This window comes from Mytilus californianus, unplaced genomic scaffold, assembly GCF_021869535.1.
Source record: "Mytilus californianus isolate M0D057914Y unplaced genomic scaffold, xbMytCali1.0.p SCAF_4, whole genome shotgun sequence".
Classification (NCBI taxonomy): domain Eukaryota; kingdom Metazoa; phylum Mollusca; class Bivalvia; order Mytilida; family Mytilidae; genus Mytilus; species Mytilus californianus.
In genome coordinates, this window is record NW_026262690.1 from 65,760,063 (window position 1) to 65,780,491 (window position 20,429).

The 20,429-nt window shown below is 32.5% G+C and overlaps 1 long non-coding RNA gene across 2 annotated transcripts; it reads right to left on the minus strand.

The window, feature by feature from the left end:
* Window positions 1-5,799: 5,799 nt before the first annotated feature.
* On the minus strand, window positions 5,800-18,689 carry LOC127738362 (uncharacterized). 2 transcript variants are annotated; one of them, XR_008000022.1, is made up of 3 exons: window positions 18,172-18,689; window positions 9,262-9,442; window positions 5,800-6,198 (listed from the first exon to the last, which is right to left on the minus strand). It is a non-coding gene; the product is annotated as an uncharacterized LOC127738362 (long non-coding RNA). The 2 variants fall into 2 exon arrangements; XR_008000021.1 differs by lacking the exon at window positions 18,172-18,689 and adding an exon at window positions 17,222-17,256.
* Between the last annotated feature and the right edge of the window lie 1,740 nt (window positions 18,690-20,429).

Sequence of the window (20,429 nt, forward strand, 5' to 3'; positions counted from 1 at the left end):
ATAGTTTTCGATGTTTAAACACAAATATTTACACATTTTTCATATTTTGAAATGCTATAGTCTGTTTCAAAAATGTACTTTTATACGAAAATGGTTTCATTTAAAACTGTTGTTCAAAATTCACCGTAGTAGTTACATATTGGATCGGTTTTGGTATCAATATAATCAGTACTTGATGACATATAAAGAATCATTGGAGAAAGTGGACATTATCTTCAGGCCCTTTTTAGCAGTACCGCATTTACTCAAAAAATCAGAAATTTTTTTTTCACATTTTTTGACTGGGGTCACCTCTGATAAAAAATTGTGAAAATTCAGAGAGTAATGCCAGAACGTTTTGAAGATGATTTTTGTGTGGCATATATATTTGTGCATCTAACGAACTATGAATTGCATGATTCTAGAAAGTATTAAATACCGTATAGGTTACAATACACCATTAGATTTTATGGGCGCAGCCATTTTATGAGCATAACATGGTATTCAGAATTAAGAGTATAGCTAATCCTGATTGGTTGATATGTGCGCCCGTTATTTTTTGTTATTAGAGACTTCGTGCATTCTGCATTATACCAAAGGCCAAATAAATTATTTTCCTTAGCCCTAACGGAACTGAGATGTCTTTTAAACGCTAGGATGAGACACGTATTTTTATGTGCAAAATTGATAGGCATGGGAGATAAGTACAAATTACGCTAAGAAAAGCAACGCGAACCTATATTTTTTGGACCAAAAAATACTGTCCTAATAACTTTTCTTTAATTCTAGCAAGGTTTCGTTTAAAAAATCAACTTTCTAAAGTCTGTATCTCGAAAAAGGCTATCATTGTCGCCTATGGGGAAATTAATTGTTTATTTCAACCTATACAGCGTCGACATTTCTTTATCATAGTGCTCAAAAAGTGTCAAAAACAGTAATTTTACTTGATATTTGATGTGAAACCGTATTTTTTGGTGACAAATGAATTATTGATTAACTAGTTTTTAAGCTATAGTCTGTTTCATATTTGTATTGCGTTTTACCTTAGAAACAAGGGTGGGTTCGACTTTTGACTTACTGTGGAGAGAATATGTCGTTTTCTGAACTTCTGCTGATTTGTTTGAAAAAAGCACGTACACGTCTAGAGTTTGGATATACAAATCGATTTTTAAACATGACAATCTCGATCCAAATGCTGTTATCGAAATTACCAAATTCAGTGAAAATGTACAGAAATGACCCCCATTGAACATTGAAATGTTCACTCGAATGGCAGACTATAAAAATTAGAATAGGCATGACATTTTGTAGTTAACGAATAGTTTTCGATGTTTAAACACAAATATTTACACATTTTTCATATTTTGAAATGCTATAGTCTGTTTCAAAAATGTACTTTTATACGAAAATGGTTTCATTTAAAACTGTTGTTCAAAATTCACCGTAGTAGTTACATATTGGATCGGTTTTGGTATCAATATAATCAGTACTTGATGACATATAAAGAATCATTGGAGAAAGTGGACATTATCTTCAGGCCCTTTTTAGCAGTACCGCATTTACTCAAAAAATCAGAAATTTTTTTTTCACATTTTTTGACTGGGGTCACCTCTGATAAAAAATTGTGAAAATTCAGAGAGTAATGCCAGAACGTTTTGAAGATGATTTTTGTGTGGCATATATATTTGTGCATCTAACGAACTATGAATTGCATGATTCTAGAAAGTATTAAATACCGTATAGGTTACAATACACCATTAGATTTTATGGGCGCAGCCATTTTATGAGCATAACATGGTATTCAGAATTAAGAGTATAGCTAATCCTGATTGGTTGATATGTGCGCCCGTTATTTTTTGTTATTAGAGACTTCGTGCATTCTGCATTATACCAAAGGCCAAATAAATTATTTTCCTTAGCCCTAACGGAACTGAGATGTCTTTTAAACGCTAGGATGAGACACGTATTTTTATGTGCAAAATTGATAGGCATGGGAGATAAGTACAAATTACGCTAAGAAAAGCAACGCGAACCTATATTTTTTGGACCAAAAAATACTGTCCTAATAACTTTTCTTTAATTCTAGCAAGGTTTCGTTTAAAAAATCAACTTTCTAAAGTCTGTATCTCGAAAAAGGCTATCATTGTCGCCTATGGGGAAATTAATTGTTTATTTCAACCTATACAGCGTCGACATTTCTTTATCATAGTGCTCAAAAAGTGTCAAAAACAGTAATTTTACTTGATATTTGATGTGAAACCGTATTTTTTGGTGACAAATGAATTATTGATTAACTAGTTTTTAAGCTATAGTCTGTTTCATATTTGTATTGCGTTTTACCTTAGAAACAAGGGTGGGTTCGACTTTTGACTTACTGTGGAGAGAATATGTCGTTTTCTGAACTTCTGCTGATTTGTTTGAAAAAAGCACGTACACGTCTAGAGTTTGGATATACAAATCGATTTTTAAACATGACAATCTCGATCCAAATGCTGTTATCGAAATTACCAAATTCAGTGAAAATGTACAGAAATGACCCCCATTGAACATTGAAATGTTCACTCGAATGGCAGACTATAAAAATTAGAATAGGCATGACATTTTGTAGTTAACGAATAGTTTTCGATGTTTAAACACAAATATTTACACATTTTTCATATTTTGAAATGCTATAGTCTGTTTCAAAAATGTACTTTTATACGAAAATGGTTTCATTTAAAACTGTTGTTCAAAATTCACCGTAGTAGTTACATATTGGATCGGTTTTGGTATCAATATAATCAGTACTTGATGACATATAAAGAATCATTGGAGAAAGTGGACATTATCTTCAGGCCCTTTTTAGCAGTACCGCATTTACTCAAAAAATCAGAAATTTTTTTTTCACATTTTTTGACTGGGGTCACCTCTGATAAAAAATTGTGAAAATTCAGAGAGTAATGCCAGAACGTTTTGAAGATGATTTTTGTGTGGCATATATATTTGTGCATCTAACGAACTATGAATTGCATGATTCTAGAAAGTATTAAATACCGTATACAGCGTCGACATTTCTTTATCATAGTGCTCAAAAAGTGTCAAAAACAGTAATTTTACTTGATATTTGATGTGAAACCGTATTTTTTGGTGACAAATGAATTATTGATTAACTAGTTTTTAAGCTATAGTCTGTTTCATATTTGTATTGCGTTTTACCTTAGAAACAAGGGTGGGTTCGACTTTTGACTTACTGTGGAGAGAATATGTCGTTTTCTGAACTTCTGCTGATTTGTTTGAAAAAAGCACGTACACGTCTAGAGTTTGGATATACAAATCGATTTTTAAACATGACAATCTCGATCCAAATGCTGTTATCGAAATTACCAAATTCAGTGAAAATGTACAGAAATGACCCCCATTGAACATTGAAATGTTCACTCGAATGGCAGACTATAAAAATTAGAATAGGCATGACATTTTGTAGTTAACGAATAGTTTTCGATGTTTAAACACAAATATTTACACATTTTTCATATTTTGAAATGCTATAGTCTGTTTCAAAAATGTACTTTTATACGAAAATGGTTTCATTTAAAACTGTTGTTCAAAATTCACCGTAGTAGTTACATATTGGATCGGTTTTGGTATCAATATAATCAGTACTTGATGACATATAAAGAATCATTGGAGAAAGTGGACATTATCTTCAGGCCCTTTTTAGCAGTACCGCATTTACTCAAAAAATCAGAAATTTTTTTTTCACATTTTTTGACTGGGGTCACCTCTGATAAAAAATTGTGAAAATTCAGAGAGTAATGCCAGAACGTTTTGAAGATGATTTTTGTGTGGCATATATATTTGTGCATCTAACGAACTATGAATTGCATGATTCTAGAAAGTATTAAATACCGTATAGGTTACAATACACCATTAGATTTTATGGGCGCAGCCATTTTATGAGCATAACATGGTATTCAGAATTAAGAGTATAGCTAATCCTGATTGGTTGATATGTGCGCCCGTTATTTTTTGTTATTAGAGACTTCGTGCATTCTGCATTATACCAAAGGCCAAATAAATTATTTTCCTTAGCCCTAACGGAACTGAGATGTCTTTTAAACGCTAGGATGAGACACGTATTTTTATGTGCAAAATTGATAGGCATGGGAGATAAGTACAAATTACGCTAAGAAAAGCAACGCGAACCTATATTTTTTGGACCAAAAAATACTGTCCTAATAACTTTTCTTTAATTCTAGCAAGGTTTCGTTTAAAAAATCAACTTTCTAAAGTCTGTATCTCGAAAAAGGCTATCATTGTCGCCTATGGGGAAATTAATTGTTTATTTCAACCTATACAGCGTCGACATTTCTTTATCATAGTGCTCAAAAAGTGTCAAAAACAGTAATTTTACTTGATATTTGATGTGAAACCGTATTTTTTGGTGACAAATGAATTATTGATTAACTAGTTTTTAAGCTATAGTCTGTTTCATATTTGTATTGCGTTTTACCTTAGAAACAAGGGTGGGTTCGACTTTTGACTTACTGTGGAGAGAATATGTCGTTTTCTGAACTTCTGCTGATTTGTTTGAAAAAAGCACGTACACGTCTAGAGTTTGGATATACAAATCGATTTTTAAACATGACAATCTCGATCCAAATGCTGTTATCGAAATTACCAAATTCAGTGAAAATGTACAGAAATGACCCCCATTGAACATTGAAATGTTCACTCGAATGGCAGACTATAAAAATTAGAATAGGCATGACATTTTGTAGTTAACGAATAGTTTTCGATGTTTAAACACAAATATTTACACATTTTTCATATTTTGAAATGCTATAGTCTGTTTCAAAAATGTACTTTTATACGAAAATGGTTTCATTTAAAACTGTTGTTCAAAATTCACCGTAGTAGTTACATATTGGATCGGTTTTGGTATCAATATAATCAGTACTTGATGACATATAAAGAATCATTGGAGAAAGTGGACATTATCTTCAGGCCCTTTTTAGCAGTACCGCATTTACTCAAAAAATCAGAAATTTTTTTTTCACATTTTTTGACTGGGGTCACCTCTGATAAAAAATTGTGAAAATTCAGAGAGTAATGCCAGAACGTTTTGAAGATGATTTTTGTGTGGCATATATATTTGTGCATCTAACGAACTATGAATTGCATGATTCTAGAAAGTATTAAATACCGTATAGGTTACAATACACCATTAGATTTTATGGGCGCAGCCATTTTATGAGCATAGAACACTGGACACTTTTAATTTGCAAAACACTCATTTGCAAATCCGCCGCCGCCTCTCCTTAGAGCTACAGTGTCGTGTATATAACCAAAATGTGCGGAATTACATGGGATTCAATAATTTAATTGCTTTTCTGCTGTTATTATTATAGATATTTTGTAATTTGATTTAGAAAAACATGGGATTTTCAATATCCCATGGGATAGGGCAAATCCCATGGGATTGACCATTATCCCATGGGATTTTGGTTAAATCCCATAGGATTTTTTGGGGTCCCATGGGATAATTGTAGTCCCATGGGATATTTGTTGTCCCATGGGACAAAAAAAATCCCATGGGACTATAATTATCCCATGGGATTTTTAATATCCCATGGGACACATGGGATAAAATAAAATCCTATGGGATTCAAATTATAAATATACAGTAAATAAATGTGTATGTTACAATGAATTCTGTTTGGTAGTAAATTGTTTTAAGATGAATCTTTTTAGTTGAATATCTTTTTTTCTTTGGAAATTTTAATGCAATTATATTGTTCTATAACTGTTCAAAACTAAACTTTTAAACAACAAAGCAGATAATGTAAGTATCAATATATGTTTATTTATGAATTCTAGAATACTTTTTTGAAACACAATTTTTCCCATTTGAAATCAATGAAAACTCTATTAATAGGCTTAACATACTAGTAGCTTTTTACATAAATCTATTTTTTTTTCAGGATATCCCTCCACCCAAAAAATTAATAGTTTCTTATCATCCAGCATTGTGTGATCGTAATGTATAGTCCACTTTTTGGCCATTCAGCACAGAACATAGTCATTATTGTGGTTTTAATATCTTTAGATATTTAATAGAACTTCAATTCATTGACTGAGTGATGAAAATAATAACTGATCTGACTTTTGTCTTTGAATTTATTTTGGTCTTGTTTCTGTGTTTTCTCTTTTTATTCTAAGTGATGAATTTCAATCCTTCTGAAAAAGAACCAATAAAATCCGAAGTTATGGATAATAAAAAATTGTGTGCATTCATGTAGCAATAACATATGATTTTCAATAAAAATAGCTATGCGGTATGGATTTTACTGATTGTTGAAGGTTGTCCAGTGTCATCAGTTGCTAACCTCCTACATCCTTTGGTCTCTGATGGAGAGTTGTCAAATTAGCAACATACCACATCTTCCTATTCTAATATTATATAACAATCAATTTATGTATTCTTCTTTATAACATTTGGGTATTTTCCCCAGTTATATATATATATATATATATATATAGATCAATGTTAAAACTTTAGGCAATTACAATAAAATTCCATTTTTCACAAGAATTTGCAATATATTATACAGAAAACCAGCAATAGAAACAGCACTTCTTCAAGCTTCTGAAGTTCTGAAAGAGTTCCACTTGTGTTTTATTTCAATTAGAAAATACATTGAACTCTTTAGACATGTTGGAAATTATAACATTGATACAAAAATTATATTGTTTTTTTTCTTATTTTTGTGTTGTTCGGTTGCTGTCTCATTTTTATATATGGTTATACATATATCCTAAATCTTCTTTTTTTTTAAACTTAATCATTAATAGTAAAAATGGGATATTTTTTATTTTGATAATCTCAAAACATTATTATTCTATCAAATAACTTATTTCCAAGTTCACAAAACACCAATGTGTCAGATATTAAATTTAAGACATGTATAAACATGATCAACAAGCAGTTGACAGGATGTCATGCAAAAATCTCACTAATATTAAACTTTCACAAAAACTCCATCCTCAGCGAGTACTATTAACGTTCTTTATAGTACATGACATATTCCTAATACAGGACACCATGCCTGGTAAACACTAGCATGTGTCAATGTCTAGTCAATCATGTAATCAGGCTCAAAATCTTAGTTTGGCACTGAATTTAAAAATTCAACACATAATGAACATGTGTATGAAATTCAATTTTATGGTAAGCTATATACCTTAACCTAAAACTTTAACCTAAGAATGAACTATAATTTCACATTATGACATCTCTATGTTCAGTGATTCATAAAATCAGGGTAAAAACAGTAAATGTGGTGTATAATGTATAAACAAGAGTGCACACGCTGAAATGTTGCGCCTTCCTTACTGATCATTGATATCATGTTGATAGTCCTAAATATAAAGCTTTACTACAACTATCACATAAACTCAACATGATCCAAGAAAATGAATTCAAGGTCATATGAACCTGACAAGAAATATATGTACACCTTACAATCATTCAATATACTAAATACAGTTGAACTATTGCTTATAGTTTCTAACATTGTCTAAGAAGCAGACTTAACCAAGAAAACTAAACATTGACCAATGAACCATGAAAATGAGGTGAAGGGCAGATGAACCATGCCAGGCAGACATGTACAGCTTACAATGCTTCCATACAACACATATAGCTGATAACACTGAGCAATGAACCGTGAAAATGAGGTCAAGGTCAAATAAAACCTGCGAGACTGACATACATGTACATCATAAAATGTTTCCATACACCAAATATAGTTGAACTATTGCATTTAGTATTAGAAAAAAAGACCAAAACTCAAAAATTTAACTTTGACTACTGAACCATGAAAATGATAACAAGGTCTGATGACACCTGCCAGCTAGACATGTACACCTTAAAATCATTCCATACACCAAATATAGTAGACCTATTGCATACAGTATAAGAAAAACAGACCAAAACACAAAAACTTAACTATAACCACTGAACCATGAAAATGAGGTCAAGGTCAGATGACACCTGCCAGTTGGTCATGTACACCTTACAGTCCTTCCATACACCGAATATACTAGACCTATTGCTTATAGTATCTGAGATATGGACTTGACCACCAAAACTTAACCTTAAATATAAAAAAGAAGATGTGGTATGATTGCAAATGAGACAACAACTCTCCACAAGTGACCAAATGACACAGAAATTAACAACTATAGGTCACCGTACGGCCTTCAACAATGAGCAAAGCCCATACTGCAGTCAGCTATAAAAGGCCCCGAAATGACAATGTAAAACAATTCAAACGAGAAAACTAACGGCCTAATTTATGTACAAAAAATGAACGAAAAACAAATATGTAACACATAAACAAACGACAACCACTGAATTACTGGCTCCTGACTTGGGACAGGCACATACATACAGAATGTGGCGGGGTTAAACATGTTAGCGGGATCCCAACCCTTCCCCTAACCTGGGACAGTGGTGTAACAGTACAACATAAGAACGAACTATAAAAATCAGTTGAAAGAGGCTTAACTCATCAGATGGATAAAAATACAAATACTACAAATACAAGTGGACGTGGCCGGGTACTTGTACATCCAAACAACAAAAAGACATTAAGTATAGATCTGAGAGTACTTGCAGTTACTGACAGCTAGTACAAAGCCACTAACAACTAATAAAAAAAATCATGCATCTAAGACTAAGTTCTTGTTCACTGATCCATGAAATGAGGTCTAGGTCAAGTAAAAACTCTCTGACGAGCATGAGGACCTTGCAAGGTACGCACATACCAAATATAGTTATCATATTACTCATAATATGAGAGAAATTAACATTAAAAAAAATCTGAACTTTTTTTTCAAGTAGTCACTGAACCATGAAAATGAGGTCAAGGACAATGGACATGTTTCAGACAGAATTGGTATCATGACATGCATGAGGCATCTATATACAAAGTATGAAGCATCCAGGTCTTCCACCTTCTAAAATAAAAAGCTTTTAGGAAGTTAGCTAACGCCACCGCCGTAGCCGCCACCGGATCACTATCCCTATGTCGAGCTTTCTGCGACAAAAGTTGCAGGCTCGACAAAAATACATGAACATTTTAAAGTACTAAATTTTAAGTATATACATGTAAAACCACAAGTTACTAACTGAAGTTCAGTCTCATGGTGAACTGTAACCAAAAACTTTAAGTGAATACAATTTAGAGAAAGACAGATGGACGCACAAACACTATCAAAACAGAGCATAAAACTTACCAAACAAGATCTTTCAGAAGCAGGAAAATTGAAGTGTTTCTTTTCTTTCTCTGCCCTCCATGATATAAACTTCAAATTCATTCATGCAAAATATGAAAATCTGCAAAAGTAGGACCTTGTACCGCAGCTTATCCACATTTTGACTTTTGAACTGCATTGTTCTTTTCATCTTGCTGGCAACCTAAACATAAAATAAAAAATGATAAACACATAATTCTGGATTAACTTCGTGTATTTATTTTTGTTGGTACAAACAATTTTTTCCAACTTTAAACTAAATCTGCCTCTGCTTTAAAAAACAACTGGAAACCATTATTAACTGCATGTATTTATCTTAATTGAAAACAATTTCTTGAGTTTTTCTCATTTGTATCACCCTGTTATCATGGTTATTATATATAAATTTTATTTTTGTCCCTTTTTAAAAATAGGAATGCATGGTTTAAATTCCTCAATAATCATGATAATTCTAGGTCAGTCAATTAAAAATGTATGAATAAATTATTTAACCTATATACTATTAATATCAATATATTTATTTTTTGATAAAAACTAGGCTCTGTGTTAAAGACCGTACCTTGACCTATAATGGTTTACTTTTATAAATTGTGAATTGGATGGATAGTTGTCTCATTGGCACTCATACCACATCTTCCTATATCTACAAACAGATTCTATGGACGAGCAGACATTACACCCTGGAGGTGGTTTTATAAAAAGCATACGACTTAGATGTACCATAAGCATGGAAAAACAATTCAGCAGTCAGTTTCACAAAAAAACTTACAAATAATATTGATAGTAATTAAGTCATGTACAATACAGTCATGACAGTATACTTTATACGAATCACTTGTATTTTTTTTTTTTTTTTGTAAAACCGACTCAAGTATACTTATAATCAATCTTAGTTGTAAGTATTAAGTATTATTCAACTTTTGGATAATTTTATGTTGGTTTATTTTATGAATATGCAGTGGCGGATCCAGAACTTTTCATAAGAGAGGGCTGGCTATGAGTGGCCGTTCATGTCAAAATAGCGATGGTTTCATCTAGTTGGTTTTTCCATCTAGATACTTCTTGAAAGCATCTAGATATTTTCAACAAGTATCTAGATGCTTCGTATAAGTTTCTAGATGGTTGTAAGATACATCTAGATACTTTAGCGAACTATCTAGATACCTTTTTCCATCTAGATACTTCGTTCAAGTATCTAGATGCTTCGCATAAGTATCTAGATGTTTCGTAAAAGTATCTAGATGCTTCGCACAAGTAACTAGATGCTTCGCACAAGTATCTAGATGCTTCCTACAAGTATCTAGATGCTTCGCACAAGTATCTAGATGCTTCGTTCAAGTATCTAGATGCTTTGCATACGTATCTAGATGTTTCGTAAAAGTATCTAGATGCTTCGCACAAGTATATAGTTTCACTCTTAACATATGAAAATTTATAGAGAATCCGCTAATGCGTTGAATGGGATGCAATAATTTCTTGACTACTACACATTTGCAATTTACAAAGAACACAAGGACAAACAACACAATTTTACACACATATAGACAGTGATAAGTATTAGTTCTATGCTGAGCCCCGTATTAAGGAATAATTGTTTACATCTTTAGAAAAGAATAACTGAAATACTTAAACCATGCATAGCCATTAATCATATTTATGACGGAATGTTTTAGTGATAGGGGACGACAATTTTATTTTTTTCTGGTGGTGACAGAGGAGTGCTTAATTGTAAATAAAATTGCACATGACAGATTGAAAATGAAAAGGAATGAATATTCTGCAACACAAAATGCAGGAAACAACTCGTGGGGAAAAAATAGCATGAAGGAAATGAATATTCAATTCACAAAAAATCCTTTAAATCCTGAAATGAATGCACAGGTACAGTGCATAAGAATAGACAAAACCTTTTCTTATCTACTTTGACAAGACGAAAGAAAAAGTCGAATGCTAAAGCAAGAGAACAATATTTTTTATATAAAAAGAAGATGTGGTATGATTGCCAAAATGAGACGACTCTTCACAAGAGACCAAATGACACAGAAATTAACTACTGCACGGCCTTCAACAATGAGCAAAGCTCAAACTACCTAGTCAGTCATAAACAGCTGAATAAAGGCCTTGAAATGACAAATGTAAAACAATTCAAAAGAGAAAAATAACGGCGTAATTAATGTACAAATAATAAACGAAAAACAAAATATGTAACACCGGAACAAACGATAACCACTGAATTACAGGCTCCTGCGTACGGACAGGCACATACATACAGAATGTGGCGGTGTTAAACATGTAAGCGAGACTCCAATCCATACCTGCTAACTTTCGAAAATGCCCAGACACAAGAGCTGTACTCAAGCTTAGGTCTGTATGCCCTTTCTTTTATTTGTTTGGATGTAACGTTTTAGAAATTTAGAATTTTGCGATGGAATGGCAATCTTTTCGTTTATAATTTTGTGGAACATTATTAGCCTTGTTCTTAGTCAGCGTTCTTGTAATGTTTGTTTCATGGTGTCTAGCATCTCAGACACACTACTGGTCTTGTGATGTCTGTTACATGCATACCTTGTTGCTCGTCTCTGTACTTTTTATAAAGATCCTTTGTATATGGGTCCCATAAAGTACAGCAGTATTCAATTTGGGTCTTATGAGAGTTTGGTATGCTCTTTCTTTAATTTTATGTCACTGGACTTAAAGATTTCTTCTGATAAGATTTATTTGCTTTAGCAGCTGTTTGTTTGATGTAGGTGTTCCATTTTAGATCTGAAAATATTGTGATACCTAAATATTTTACATGTTTTACTGATTCTTAGATTTGCCCATACATGTTGTAGTAAGGGAGCTACCATTTGATTTTTATGGGGAAAAGAGACAGGATAGGAGTTTTGAGTAAAAAAAAGGCAGTTATCATGGGTTATCATAACTCCATCTTCCCATAAAATCCTATTTTGGACAATATGAGTGCATACAATATATATGTACCTATAAAGTATAAATGTATCATTCAGACTCAAGTCTCCTTTTACAGCTGTTTTATGATTAAACTTAGAGAGTGAAAAAAAAACAGTCTCCATCTCCTGGGACTGTTTAAGGTAGATGTCTTAATCAATGACAAGATTTGTTGAGAGTTTGTCAAAGGGAGTACAGTCTACAGATAGTGAATTTGAATATATTGTTTTTGTTTAAAACTTTTGTTAAAGTTTTGAATTTTACCTGCATTTGTCTGTGAGCTACAGGAATAACCGTGATCACATTCAACATTATAACCAACTTCATTATCACTGTAACGTGATACAGGGACAGTCTATACTAGTATAGTTAGTATAGACTGTCCCTGCTTGATATGGAAAATTCTGTAGCAGATGAATAATAGTAGTCATGGTCAACCAGAGGCAGAGCACCGGATTTTACTACCTCCGGCTACGTTTCTCCCGAAATTTATTGCTTGCAGAGGGTTTTTCTGTGTTCCCATGGCTGGACGGAACTTTTACACTACAAATGTTAGCATAAATTATGATATTGTAACTTTTAAATGAAGTACCTGTGGTTATTTAGGAAATTTGTCACTGATAAGGGAAAGATGAAGCAGACGATGAAACATGGCGTAAGATGTTGTTGTCCAAACTTCGTTTATTTCCGTTGTACAATAAAATTTAAATAAACTACACAAGTTACTAAAATTTCTAAATTCTTGTTTTTGTAAACAAATAAAAATACATGTCGTATTTAACATCGAATTTATTCCGTTTTGTCCCGTTTTTAGCTCACCTGGCCCAAAGGGCAAAGTGAGCTTTTCTCATCACTTGGCGTCCGTCGTCCGTCGTCGTTAACTTTTACAAAAATCTTCTCCTCTGAAACTACTTGGCCAAATTAAACCAAACTTGTCCACAATCATCATTAGGGTATCTAGTTTAAAAAATGTGTCCGGTGACCCGGCCAACCAACCAAGATGGCCGCTATGGCTAAAAATAGAACATTGGCGGTAAAATGTAGATTTTGGCTTATATCTCTGAAACCAAAGCATTTAGAGCAAATCTTACGGGGTAAAATTGTTTATCAGGTCAAGATCTATCTGCCCTGAAAATTTTTAGATGAATCGGACAACCCGTTGTTGGGTTGCTGCCCCTGAATTGGTAATTTTAAGGAAATTTTGCTGTTTTTGATTATTATCTTGAATATTATTATAGATAGAGATAAACTGTAAACAGCAATAATGTTCAGCAAAGTAGGATCTACAAATAAGTCAACTTGACCAAAATGATCAGTTGACCCCTTAAGGAGTTATTGCCTTTTATAGTCAATTTTTAACCATTTTTCGTAAATTTTTGTAATCTTTTACAAAAATCTTCTCCTCTGAAACTACTAAGACAAATTTAACCAAACTTGTCCAGAATCATCATTAGGGTATCTAGTTTAAAAAATGTGTCCGATGACCCGGCCCGTGAACCAAGATGGCCGACATTGCTAAAAAATAGTACATAGGGTAAAATGCAGTTTTTGGCTCATATATCTGAAACCAAAGCATTTAGAGCAAATCTGACGTGGATAACATTGTTCATTAGGTCAAGATCTATCTGCCCTGAAATTTTCAGACCAATCAGGCAACACGTTGTTGGGTTGCTGCCCCTGAATTGGTAATTTTAAGAAAATTAAATATTATTATAGATAGAGATAAACTGTAAACAGCAATAATGTACAGCAAAGTAAGATCTACAAATAAGTCAACATGACCAAAATTGCCAATTGACCCCTTAAGGAGTTATTGCCCTTTATAGTCAATTTTTTACAATTTTCATAAATTTTGTAAATTTTTGTAAATTTTTACAAAATATTTTCCATTGTAACTACTGGGCCAAGTTCATTATAGATAGAGATAATTGTAAGCAGCAAGAATGTTCAGTAAAGTAAGATCTACAAACACATCACCATCACCAAAACACAATTTTGTCATGAATCCATCTGTGTCCTTTGTTTAATATGCACATAGACCAAGGTGAGCGACACAGGCTCTTTAGAGCCTCTAGTTTCAAAAGTAAAATCACAAAAATACTGAACTCTGAGAAAATTCAAAAAGGAAAATCCCTAATCAAATGGCAAAATCAAAAGCTCAAACACATCAAACGAATGGATAACAACTGTCATATTCCTGACTTGGTACAGGCATTTTCTTATGTAGAAAATGGTGGATTGAACCTGGTTTTATAGCTAGCTAAACCTCTCACTTGTATGACAGTCGCATCAAATTCCAGTATATTGACAACGATGTGTGAACAAAACAAACACAATAGGTAAAAATGTCACAAATAGGGGTACAGCAGTCAACATTGTATTATCATCTTAATCACTATAAAAACAAACAAATGTAACGAAGAAGCACAAAAAGGCATGCATCAAATTTAACATCCTCATTTAGCTTTTTTATTATACGATTTTATTTATCTATGTAAAATCCAACCATAAAGGATGGAAGGTTTTAAGTACTGGCGTAAAAACGCGCGTTTGAAATTCGCACAGGTAGACATAAAATAATTTTGTCGTTCAAAAAATGACAGAGTCACGTAAAATGGATATCACAAAAAAACAGACTTAACAGTAAAAGTAATATTAATAAATAAAATAACTCTGTGGCCCAAAGTATGACGGGATACATAAGTACTGAGCCACGTCAAATGTATATCACAAAAAAAACAGACTCAACAGCAAAAGTAACATCAATAAATAAAATAATTTTGTCGTTCAAAGTATGACGGGATACATAAGTACAGAGTCACGTCAAATGGGTATCACAAAAAACAGACTAAATAGTAAAAGTAATATTAATAAAGACAAATAAAAGAATACTATAACACGTTATTAAGATGATAAACAACGTCAGTACGCAGAATCTATACTTCAAGACCATCGTGTATTATTTGTGAAGTTGATACGGAATATTTATCAACAAGGTCTTGGTACCTTCCGATGAACTTTTTTAGAAAAAGGATGAGACGTTCTTTGACATACCCCTGGTTCATCAACTTTCTGCTCAGACACTGGTTACGTTTTACAAAGTCTGAGTAGGAGCTACAAGCTCTTGAATACCGAATAAGTTGGGAAATGTATATCCGATATGCAGGTGAAGTTGGTATATTGCTACTAAGGTGGGGGAAATTGATAATTTCAAAATTAAAATCGTCTCGTTTGTCATAGATTCTGGTACTGAGATGACTGTATATGTCAAATTCGAGGTATAAGTCTAAAAATGAGGCGGAGGAAGCCGTGTCTGTTGTTTCTTTTATTTCTAGTTCTGGTGGATATATTAATGGAACCAAATCAGAAAAGTTCGGATTGTTAATGGAAAGAACATCATCAATATATCTGAAAATGAAATTAAATAACCTGGCTTCTTTGATCTTCTTGTTTTTGACAAGTGTCTGAAGGAACTCAGATTCATATGAAAATAAGAAGAGGTCGGCAAGGAGAGGCGCACAGTTCGTTCCCATAGGAATGCCGGCAATTTGTTGAAAAAGTCTACCTCCAAATTCAAAATTCAAGATCGCGATTAAACGAGAATCTGGCAGCCATTCAAAATATAAGGGTTAAACTAATGTCCTGACAATGTCCTGATGGATATTCCAATGCTAATTTCGTTTTCATTATTTGAAGAATTGACTTTATATTTAGAGCCAAGCAAGAATACAATATTCATTTAATAAATATAAGAAAAAAAAAAGAAAAAAAATATTTTTAAGAGTCAGATAACTTAACTTGATCAACTTCGAAATTTAAAAAAAAAAATCGTACGAGATTTAACGAGAGTGACGAAACTTTTTAGATTGATCATGTAGAGAGAGTTATCGTTCTTTATTCCAATTCGATGCTTCTACCATAAGTGCCAGCCCAGCTAAAGCTGGCATATTACTTCAACAAATAATAAGATTAATTTTAAGAGATCTACATCGAACAGAAAAGGAGAGTCTATAACACCACAACTCTGCAAACCAACACTGGACACCTCAAATATTTTTTCAGTTTTCTTCATTTTTTCCCCTTCCTTTATAAAATAGTTATACCAATATTAAGAAAATGAACAAATATCAAAATCACGAACAAATGTTATATATTTTGGGATAACTAATATCCTTCATCAGTAATAGATGTCAAAAAAAGAAAAAAAAGTAAAATCACAAAAATACTGAACTCCGAGGAAAATTCAAAACGGAAAGTCCCTAATCAAATGGCAAAATTAAAAGCTCAAACACATCAAACGAATGGATAACAACTGTCATATTCCTGACTTGGAACAGGCATTTTCTATGTAGAAAATGGTGGATTAAGGTTTTAAAGCTAGCTAAACCTCTCACTTGTATGCGGGGAATCAAGCTAACGGGTAGAGAAACTGCGTGTTTCCCTCTCTAAAGTACCGCGAAATTTGCTAATCAGTAGAGTAAGAAAACGCAAATTCCATTGGTTAAAATACGACAGAATACTAAAGATTTTAAGACTTTTTGACCATCTAGATACTTTAACGAAGCATCTAGATACTTCAACGAAGCATCTAGATACTTCAACGAAGCATCTAGATACTAACACGAACTATCTAGATACTTGTGCGAAGCATCTAGATACATGTGCGAAGCATCTAGATGGTTATGCGAAGTATCTAGATGGAAAATGCATCTAGATGGAACCATCGCTATTTTGACATGAACGGCCACTCATAGCTGGCTCCAGTCATGCTTCAGTGATCCCTATATAATCAACCAAATTTTTCCCAAGAAAGGGGTCCCGGGCCCCCCCCCCCCTATTTGAACTTTCAAATTCACAACATGCCGGTGCCTGTGACTGTGTTCAAAGTGGTGGGTTTTCACCCTCGTTGTATTGCGGAATAACGATTTAGGCAAATTGAGAAAAACATCATGTCTGTGGTTGATAATAGTGTGTATGCATTAATTTTCTATACCTTCTTATTTAATATTTTTCCAATTTTGAGTACTGACGGCAAGTGTTTTAACGTATAGTGTACCAATGTTTTGAGACCAACGTGTTTACAAGTGCGATCGAGGAATGCAGGGGAAAGAAACTTATCAATTATGTTTATTCTTAAGACAAAACTGAGCCGCCGTAAAAATGAACCGTGTCGAGAATGTTACTGACACGTAATAGGGCAGAGACATATATACACATATGTGTATATATGTCTCTGTAATAGGGTCTTCCCTCGAGAACATTAACTAACTAGTACATTGATAATTTACTATGCAGTCAGTATCCCGAAAAAAAAACAACGTATGGATGCAAAACGCTTAGTGGTTTCGGCTGACTGCTGATACGTGCACTTTGTCTCAAAATATCCCGGATAGTTGTTTCATTACCAATCATACCACATCTCCTTATTTTTATATATACGAAAGCTTTATTCATATTTTTTGGTGTATTGATGAATGTGTAAAGATACATTTTAAAATACAGCACAAGAGATGCAGATTATATAAAACTTATAGGTCGAAGACATACTGACAACGCCATGGCAAAAACTTAAAAACGACCAAATGACGTACAACAGTCTATAAAACTTAACTATAGCATACAAAACGCAAATATTTAAAACACATAAGAAGCACCCAGACAGTCAAATAGAAATTAAAAGAATAAATAATTTGTAAACTAGGCCTACAGCTATATTTTCTTATCATCTAACAGTAAACATAGGTTCTGGTATTATGTGATAAGTCATTTTTTCATGCAGACCCAGTTTCATTGATACTTTGAACTTAAAGTGGTTTTATGCATATCAGCCCAGATTATCATATGTGTGTAATTTTATTAAACAATTCACCAATACACATTCTAAACAGGTTAAATTCAATTTACAAATTCAGATCTACTGGCATTCAACACCCAATTACTTACTTGCTGTATATTGCTAACTTTGATTGTATATTGTCAATCCCTCAACATCGTGAATACGCCATGCGAGGTGTTGGCTATGTTTGATACAGGGTGGCGGCTTCGAAGCGTAGAACAAAATCCAGGTAAATGAAAGTATAAAATTTTGTTGTTGAAAATTTTAAGTACTAAATTCCTAAATTTGTACTTAACTCCGTTCTACGGGTAACATGGTTGTTTGATATGAAAATAGGATAAAAGCTTCCGAAAATTATCACATTATAAGTATTCGTAAATGGATATGAAAAAACCTAACAAGGAATAAGTATTGGTAAACGGACAGAAAGTCGCAGTACAAAAGTTTAAATTAATTATTTTACAATTGTTTAAATATATGAGAGAAAGTTCTTGACGAATTGACTTTATTTATAGATAAATGTATTTAGTTGAGGAAATGATTAATTCGCCTTCAAATAGTTTTTTTTTTTTTTATCAAAAACTTATAAAAAGGAGACATTTTTGACAGCATGAAGCCAGTTAATTACCAAACCAGTTTGGCAGATTGTTTTCTTAACAATCATTGTTCAATATTAATATTCAAAAATAAATTTTGTTTACAAGTCCGTTCCTTTTAAAAATATTTCAGAAAAATGCTGAAACGTTTATAAAATTAAGTTTATTCAAAGAAAAAAATATCCCAAAACTGAATCGTGACTTTTTACTTGTTACTTTATGTTGTACGTTCTAAGTGTCAAGCCTAGCAAACACAAATTTGAAAATAAAATCGATTACAATGTAATTTTATAGAAGAAAAAAGGGGGGTTAACGAACAAAGTATTACTATACACTCATATACTTCTAAAAAGATTTGAATTTGTAAGCTGTCTATAGATAATGTTAAATCATTTCAAGCGTTTCAATTAATTTAGGAGAAAAAAAAGATTATAAACAGTTTAGTTTTCGTCGCCTACTACTATAAAAAATAGTGATTCTTTTTGTAGATTTGGTACTTTAGTTTCGACTCAAAATTTCCTATTGAAATTGTTAGAAATATTTAGGAGAAGATTGTATTTGTAATTTATGTAATTGTGGTGATATTGGCGACGCGATTCATTATATTATAGCAAGGATTTGAACAAATCCTTGATTATAGAATGTTCGACAATAGACGAAAGTAGACAAACTCTATTTAAACGGGGTTTTGATATCCAAGGACGCCACATTTTACATCGAATAAGATCTATATTTTTTAACGTTTTCAAATGAAATAACTTGAATTGAAAATTTCCCGAGTATGTGAAGATTTCTTATATTTCGAAATGGCTTCAATTATTACATACAAAATGAAAAATGTATTAAACTTCTTTTTGTAAAAACAATATTCATGTATTTTTAGAAACATAAGTTATACAGATGTTCTCAATAAAAAACAATCATTAATATACTTTATGGTGATATTTATAATGACTGGCAGACTGCTATTTAAAAGTGCGGTCATATGCCTCAGTGTTATAGGTGACTGCAATTTAATAAAATTGAAATTAAGATTTTTATTAATATTTTGTATATAGGTATCCCTCAATGGCTTATTCTCATTTCGCCTTAGCTGTCAAAATAATTATATAAAATTAATCCCAGTTTGCCTTAGTACAAATTTTCAGGTACACAAGAATTAACTAAGGCGAAATGGGAGCTTCTGTAAACAACGTAATTAAGTTATAAATAAATATTAAAATAATAATCCAAGAGAAAAAAAAATCCCTAATTACATGTTGTTTATATTGTTATAAAACCACAGAGGTTTAATTTGTTTATTTAATTTTTTCATCTAAATTCACATTTCGCCTTAGTACAATTCCCATATCGCCTTAGTATTTATTTTACCTTTTTTACCTGGAATTTCCAGCTAAGGCGAAATGGGAACACACCCCCTCAATGATGTATAGCATGGACAGACTGTGAAGAAATGGTATTCATCCTCAATTTCTTGTCTACTGCAGGATAGGCAAATAACATAAGTTTATTTGCTACTTTTTTTCTTCTTTATTTTATATAAATGATTTTTTTTTCTTCAAATTTTAACTTTTTTCTTCGAAAAATTTGTAGTGTTGCAACAGGGAATGGACACAGATACTTAACTATATTTAACGAAAGAAATTTTGTGTAATGTCATCAATCTGTATTACACATCGACAGGATGTTCTCTAGAAAACTATGGTATTTCTAAAACGTTATACACACCCCAGGGTACACGCACTGTCGTAATGGAAAATTACTGCATG